The sequence below is a fragment of the Oncorhynchus keta genome, unplaced genomic scaffold (genome assembly GCF_023373465.1).
Source record: "Oncorhynchus keta strain PuntledgeMale-10-30-2019 unplaced genomic scaffold, Oket_V2 Un_contig_21064_pilon_pilon, whole genome shotgun sequence".
Taxonomy (NCBI): domain Eukaryota; kingdom Metazoa; phylum Chordata; class Actinopteri; order Salmoniformes; family Salmonidae; genus Oncorhynchus; species Oncorhynchus keta.
The window spans coordinates 5,082-13,345 of NW_026282293.1; the positions used below are offsets into that span (position 1 = coordinate 5,082).

At 39.1% G+C, this 8,264-nt stretch overlaps 1 long non-coding RNA gene across 17 annotated transcripts; it reads left to right on the plus strand.

Moving 5' to 3' along the window:
* The first annotated feature begins 6,083 nt into the window (after positions 1-6,083).
* On the plus strand, positions 6,084-8,239 carry LOC127920889 (uncharacterized). Of its 17 annotated transcripts, none has more exons than XR_008107802.1 (4): positions 6,084-7,120; positions 7,171-7,270; positions 7,350-7,599; positions 7,644-8,120. It is a non-coding gene; the product is annotated as an uncharacterized LOC127920889 (long non-coding RNA). The 17 variants fall into 17 exon arrangements; XR_008107798.1 differs by having other exon boundaries at positions 6,084-6,970; positions 7,021-7,270; XR_008107808.1 differs by having other exon boundaries at positions 6,084-6,970.
* The last annotated feature ends 25 nt before the right edge of the window (positions 8,240-8,264 follow it).

An 8,264-nucleotide genomic window follows, 5' to 3' on the forward strand; every position in this document is an offset into this window, starting at 1 on the left:
ATTTGAAAATAAAATCTTCTAACTCACGCCAAAATCTTCTGACATAAGAACAGTCCAAAAATAAAAAGGTCAAGAGTCCCGAGTCACAAGCACAAAATACACATTTGATATCAATAGCTATTTTGAATCTGTTTATAACAAAAGGTCTTTACAGGGTGCTTGACTGCTGTTAGTACTGAATGCTCTGATCAACCCTTAAAGAGATGGGTGTGGCTAAAGCTTAAGAGAGTGTGAATGATGCCGAATGTGAGTAGACAAAGAAGGGCTCTCCAGTAATAGTACCAAAACATTCAAAGGCCATTTTATCGAAAAATGAAGTTTACAAGTTTAATCAACTTTCAAGAAAAATGACTTTTCCATTGTTCCTCAAATACAGTGTATGATATACCATTTTGTAGCTCTGTGAGGCTACATTAGACCGACTTGAGCTGGTTGGTCACACATTGTACTATAGTCCAAAAGCATTTCTTCAAGTGGCTACGGTGCATATTCTATGTGCAATACTGTTTTCCATGCAACCTTGCAAAGTTCTCACATAACTGTTGCAAGTGGAAAAAGCCAACTCGCTCCACTGTGATACATTTTGTACATAAGCCGGTACAGGCGTTGACAAAATAGGTCAGCAATCATAACAGAGCGAATAAGGGTAAACGCATGTCACATTTTACATTCATGTGCATTGAAATGAGAAAACCCTGATGAGATTTTAGCGAGCAGGTGGCCAACTTAAACTGAATATTTCTTATCATTCCATCATCCAGCACACCAATATTCTTCCAGACGGTAAAAATGTGTTTTGATGCCCAGAGTCCACTACAGCCATGTCCATGGGCATGAAATACGGCAATTTAAATAGCTCTGAGAATCTCAGTTTCAGTCTCTATTGTTTTCCTGTGTGCCTTGGTCTTTGCCTGTGTCCACATACTCTGTTGCATTTTCTGAACTTCATTCTGATGTTGTAGTACACAGTTGTCTGTCCAGTGCATGATGGAGTAATCTGCTTTTTTATCCCAGTTCCATGGAAAAAAGTCTGCAAGCATTTGCTGCAACCTGTGTGAGCTTGACATGGATCTGTGTTGTTGAGCAGATACAAACATGGTGGTGAAATCTCAAGTAGACTACATGGAAGTTAAACACATAACACTAAGAGAAAAAAAGTTTCTAATGAAATGACATTGAAAATAAACAGGGGCCTGAAAGGCTTAGCAATAAAGTAGCCAACTGTATAAACTGTTATGAAATGTCACCAATGTATACTAGTTGTTAGTTGAAGAATAGGCTACTCAGAGACAATATTATTAACGCTTTTACAGAGAGCAAACAACTCTGTAATAATAAACACACACAAAACATGTTCATCCTGCCAAAATGACTCCTGGGTCTGTTCTGGCTGCAATGGCAAATCATCTGGAAAGGTGGCTGTCTTCCTTCTGGAAAGGTGGCTGTATCTTGCTGTTCAACTGTCCATTGAGTGAATTTATGGCTTTGTGACTATGGTAACTAACGACGCCCAGAGTTTCTGTGCTTGTTTGAGTGGTAAAGGCTGAAGCAATCTACAGCAGATGAAAGTCGAGGAGTGAAGTCGGGGGAACTGCATCTGCTACAGCTGAAAGTCGGCCACTGATGTGGTTTTCAAAGAAAGGTTTTCCAACAAAAACAACAATTTTCTATGTCACACACTCAGTCAGAACACACGTGCCTGGCTGCAAAAGTGCATTGTGCGTGACGTCAGCAGCAGGCGCTCAGCTCGTACACAGGCAGCAGCAGGCGCTCAGCTCGTACACAGGCAGCAGCAGGCGCTCAGCTCGTACACAGGCAGCAGCAGGCGCTCAGCTCGTACACAGGCAGCAGCAGGCGCTCAGCTCGTACACAGGCAGCAGCATGCGCTCAGCTCGTACACAGGCAGCAGCAGGCCAGCAGCAATTTCAGTAAATTGCAAATAATTTTGGCTGACTGCAACAGCAGTAGTGCGGGTTCGACGAGCCAAACCCAATGAATATTGTTGGTCACGAATGTTTGATCTTGAACACAACTTACAACATCAATCAACATGTGTCAATCAAAATTGTACAGCCAGAAGTACAGAAAGGAGTGGGAGTCTGTCGCTGAACAAATGTCAAATCAAATTTTTGGCCGAGATGGCCAGTCAATTTGAGTAACGTTATTGTGTATTCTACGTAATGACGCAGTTTTACGTTATCACGCATTGACATCACAACGTCATTTAGCAACTTTTAGCAACAAATCAACCTGCCTCTAGCAACTTACCCTGAAAATTAGTTGGCAACACCGGTCGGGGGGATGTACATATGCACCTTCAGGAAGTCGAATAACTTCTGATGTTTCTAGGAAACCGCTAATGGCAGACATGGAATTCGCCTTCGTTATTGCCGATGAAGTGAATGATATAAAAAAATCCACTTTTTTATATCATTCACGTGATCAACATGTCCCGAGGAATGAATATCCTGATACAGAAATATTAGATACAAGCCCAAGCTCTTCCTAACACTCACAATACTTATTTTGTATTTTTGTGAGGTTCTCAAAATATAACCAGGTACAGTAGTGAATGCATAGGCTACGACAATGAAGGTGTTTTTGCAGCATATGGGATATGATTGGTTGTTTGCCATTACTTCATGCCCTTGTACCTGTACCTTGTATTATTTGTGATTGTGCAACATGGAATTGTAACAAGTGTGATTAAATGGTCCACAAAAATTCTTACTGAATGCAAATTGACTGCAGTGTATATTTCTTTAATTCACAACCCTTATATTGCTTGTCAGTAAGCATGTAAAGAATTTGATTAAATTACATGAAGTACACAACACTCACCGTACAGAACGGTATTAGACTATACAGCGGATAAAATGTAGATTTTGGGCCACTGATCTACACGCAATACCCCACAAAGTAAGTGGAATTTTGTTTAGAGAATTTTTACTAATTAATACAATTTTCTCGAGTCAATAAGTATTTTTATGACCTTAAAACGTCCAGGAATAAAAATAAGCTTAACAAGTCACATAATAAGTTGCATGGACTCACTGTTTGCAATAATATTAAAGTCATTTTGAATGATTACCATCTCTATACCCCACACATACAATAATTATCTATAAGGTCCCTCAGTCGAGCAGTGAATGTCAAGCACAGATTCAACCACAAAGACCAGGATGGTTTTCTAATGCCTTGGAAAGAAGGGCACCAATTGGCAGATGGGAAAAAAAACAAAGAAAGCAGACACTGAATTTCCCTTTGAGCATGATGTTATTAATTACGATTTGGATGGTGCATCAATACACCCAGTAACTACAAAGATACAGGCATCCTTCCTAACTCAGTGGAAAGAAAAGGAAAGAAATCGCTCAAGGATTTCACCATGAGGCCAATAGTGATTTTAAAACAACGTTTAATAGCTGTGATAGGAGAAAACTACTCCAGAATTCTAAGCTAAATGACAGAGTGAAAAGAAAGTCTGTACAAAATAATATTCCTAAACATGCATCCTGTTTGCAATAAGGCACTAAAGAAATACTGAAAAAAAAGTGTGGCAAAGATATTAACTTTTTGTACTCAAAACAAACGTTATGTTTGGGACAAATCCAACATGTCACTGAGTACATATTTTCAAGCATGGTGGTGGTTGCATCAAGTTATGGATATGCTCGGGAGTTTTATTTTATTTTTAAAACCCAGAATAGAGCTAAGCACAGGCAAAATCCTCGAAGAAAATCTGGTTCAGTCTGCTTCCCAACAGACAGTGGGCGACAAAACTAACTTTTCAGCAAGACAATAACCTAAAACCTAAGGCCAAATATACACTGGAGTTGCTTACCAAGACAACATTGAAGGTTCCTGAGTGGCCTAGTTACAGTGTTGACTTAAAATCGTCTTGAAAATCTATGGCAAGACTTGAAAATGGTCGTCTAGCAATGATCAACATCCAACATGACTGAGCTTGAAGAGTTGGGCAAATATTGTACAATCCAGATGTGCAACGCTCTTAGAGACTTACCCAGAAAGACTCAAAGCTGTAATTGCTACCAAAGGTGATTCTAACGTGTATTAACTCAGGGGGTTGAATATTAATCTCAGTAAATGTTAGAAAATGTTTTTTTTCTTCCACTTTGATATTAGAGTATTTTGTAGTTAACATGATAATGTTACATGGATTTATGTGGCTGTTTTGACTAAAACAAGCTAATGTTAGCTGGCAAGCAAAGTTAGCCAACTATCCTTTGGTAGCAAGCTAGCTAACGTTAGCTATCCAATGTTGGTGGGAGAACAGATTTCTTGGCAGCTAGCTTGCTAACCAAGTCTAGTAAAATACATCAAAAGAAGAAAAGCGGCTATTGACATTTTATTTGTATTGTTTTGATACAATTAGTAAGTGTGAGAACAGATTGCTTGGTAGCTAGCTCGCTAACCAAGTCTAGTAAAATACAGCAAAAGAAGAAAAGCGGCTATTGACATTTTATTTGTATTTTTTCATACAATTACTGAGTGTGAACGATACATCAAAAAACAAGGTAATGGATTTCCAATAACTCATAGCCATGCGGAATCAGATGCCAGACTACAACACGGTGGCTGATATGAACGAAAGGCCGACAAGTAACTAAACTATTCCAACAACAGAAGCAGAAGCTATAGCAAACCAGTCCTCCAGCAACTGCAACGGAACAGGAGTTTGTCGAGCAAGACGTAATGAGCTATCCACAAGTTCAATGTTTACCTTCATAACTTGCACTTTGATGGTAGCTAAATGTTGAATATTTTAATCCTGTTCATTTGCTAATGATGTTATTTTCTGTTTTAATAGCAGGCCGCAAGGGATCTACACATTAATGCTGACTTGGAGGTATATAAGCCACAAGAAAAGTGACTACAAATGTGTATTTGTTTGACTTTGACAAAATATATACTGTACCAGTCAAAAGTTTGTACACACCTACTCATTCATGGGTTTTTCTTTTTTTTACATTGTAGAAAAATAGTGAAGACATGCACTATGAAATAACACACAGATAATCATGCACTAACCAAAAAGTGTTAAACAAATCAAAATATATTTTATATTTGAGATTCTTCAAAGTAGCCACCCTTTGCCGTGATAGCAGCTTTGCACACTCTTGGCATTCTCTCAGCAAGCTTCACCTGGAATGCTTTTCCAACAGTCTTGAAGGACTTCCCACACTTGTTGGCTGCTTTTCCATGACTCTGCTGTCCAACTCATCCTAAACCATCGGGTGATTGTGGAGGCCAGGTCATCTGATGCAGCGCTCCATCACTATCCTTCTTGGTCAAATAGCCCTTACACAGCCTGGAAGTGTGTTGGGTCATTGTCCTGTTGAAAAACAAATGATTGTCCCACTAAGCGCAAACCAGATTGGATGGAGTTTCATAGCAGAATGCTGTGGTAGCCTTGCTGGGTTAGTGTTCCTTAAATTCTAAATAAATTACAAACAGTGTTACCAGCAAAGCACCGCACACCATCACACCACCTCCGCCTTGCTTCACGGTGGGAACCACACATGCAGAGATCATCCGTTCACCTACTCTGCATCTCACAAAGACTACGGCAGTTGGGACCAAAAATCTCAAATTAGGACTCGGTCTAATCTATTTCCACCGGTCTAATGTCCATTGCTCGTCTTTCTTGGCCCAAGCAAGTCTCTTCTTCTTATTGGTCCTTTAGGAGTGGTTTCTTTGCAGCAATTCGACCACAAAGGCACACATCTCTTCTGAAGAGTTCATGTTGAGATGTGTCTGTTACTTGAACTCTGTGAAGCATTTATTTGGGCTGCAATTTCTGAGGCTGGTAACTCTAATGAACTTATTCTCTGCAGCAGAGGTAACTCTGGGTCTTCCTTTCTTGTGGCGGTCCTCATGAGAGCCAGTTTCATGTATACACCCCCACCTCGTCACAACACAACTGATTGGCTCAAACACATTAAGGAAAGAAATTGCACAAATTAACTTTTATTTAACAAGGCACACCATAATTTAAATGCATTCCAGGTGACTACCTCATGAAGCTGGTTGAGAGACTGCCAAGAGTGTGCAAAGCTGTCATCAAGGCAAAGGGTGGCTACTTAGAAGAATGTCATATATAAAAAATATTTTGATTTGGTCAACACTTTTTTGGTTACTACATAATTCCATGTGTGTTGTTTCATAGTTTTGAAGTCTTCACTATTATTCTACAATTTAGAAAATAGTAAAATAAAGAAAAACCCTTGAAAGAGTAGGTGTGTCCAAACGTTTGACTGGTCCTGTATAAATATATAATTAAAAAATGACATCCAACCAAGCAATCTGGTTGTTGTAGGATAGTAATCTTAGCATTGTCAAATATGTAACATGAAATAGTTGTGTGAATATCATGCTTCTTTGTCATGTCTCAGGAAGAACACTCTGCACAACACCCATGTACTGTCAGCTGTTCCGTCAGCTGAGGTTAAGCTACACAGATGGAAAGTGAAGCATGGCAGAGTTTAAGTTGAAGGTGAGTAAAAACATGGACTGACTAACATAGTTCTACATCTTACAACTTTCTCAATGATTTTGATGCATATAACCATTGATAATACACCACACTGACTCCTCAGGTGATTTTGATGCATATAACCATTGATAATACACCACACTGACTCCTCAGGTGATTTTGATGCATATAACCATTGATAATACACCACACTGACTCCTCAGGTGATTTTGATGCATATAACCATTGATAATACACCACACTGACTCCTCAGGTGATTTTGATGCATATAACCATTGATAATACACCACACTGACTCCTCAGGTGATTTTGATGCATATAACCATTGATAATACACCACACTGACTCCTCAGGTGATTTTGATGCATATAACCATTGATAATACACCACACTGACTCCTCAGGTGATTTTGATGCATATAACCATTGATAATACACCACACTGACTCCTCAGGTGATGTTGATGCATATAACCATTGATAATACACCACACTGACTCCTCAGGTGATTTTGATGCATATAACCATTGATAATACACCACACTGACTCCTCAGGTGATTTTGATGCATATAACCATTGATAATACACCACACTGACTCCTCAGGTGATGTTGATGCATATAACCATTGATAATACACCACACTGACTCCTCAGGTGATTTTGATGCATATAACCATTGATAATACACCACACTGACTCCTCAGGTGATTTTGATGCATATAACCATTGATAATACACCACACTGACTCCTCAGGTGATTTTGATGCATATAACCATATAACACTGATCAGGTGATTTTGAAATACATTGATAATACCACACTGACTCCTCAGGTGATTTTGATGCATATAACCATTGATAATACACCACACTGACTCCTCAGGTGATTTTGATGCATATAACCATTGATAATACACCACACTGACTCCTCAGGTGATTTTGATGCATATAACCATTGATAATACACCACACTGACTCCTCAGGTGATTTTGATGCATATAACCATTGATAATACACCACACTGACTCCTCAGGTGATTTTGATGCATATAACCATTGATAATACACCACACTGACTCCTCAGGTGATGCATATAACCATTGATAATACACCACACTGACTCCTCAGGTGATTTTGATGCATATAACCATTGATAATACACCACACTGACTCCTCAGGTGATGTTGATGCATATAACCATTGATAATACACCACACTGACTCCTCAGGTGATGTTGATGCATATAACCATTGATAATACACCACACTGACTCCTCAGGTGATTTTGATGCATATAACCATTGATAATACACCACACTGACTCCTCAGGTGATGGTGATGCATATAACCATTGATAATACACCACACTGACTCCTCAGGTGATGTTGATGCATATAACCATTGATAATACACCACACTGACTCCTCAGGTGATTTTGATGCATATAACCATTGATAATACACCACACTGACTCCTCAGGTGATGTTGATGCATATAACCATTGATAATACACCACACTGACTCCTCAGGTGATTTTGATGCATATAACCATTGATAATACACCACACTGACTCCTCAGGTGATGTTGATGCATATAACCATTGATAATACACCACATGCATATAACCATTGATAATACACCACACTGACTCCTCAGGTGATTTTGATGCATATAACCATTGATAATACACCACACTGACTCCTCAGGTGATTTTGATGCATATAACCATTGATAATACACCACACTGAC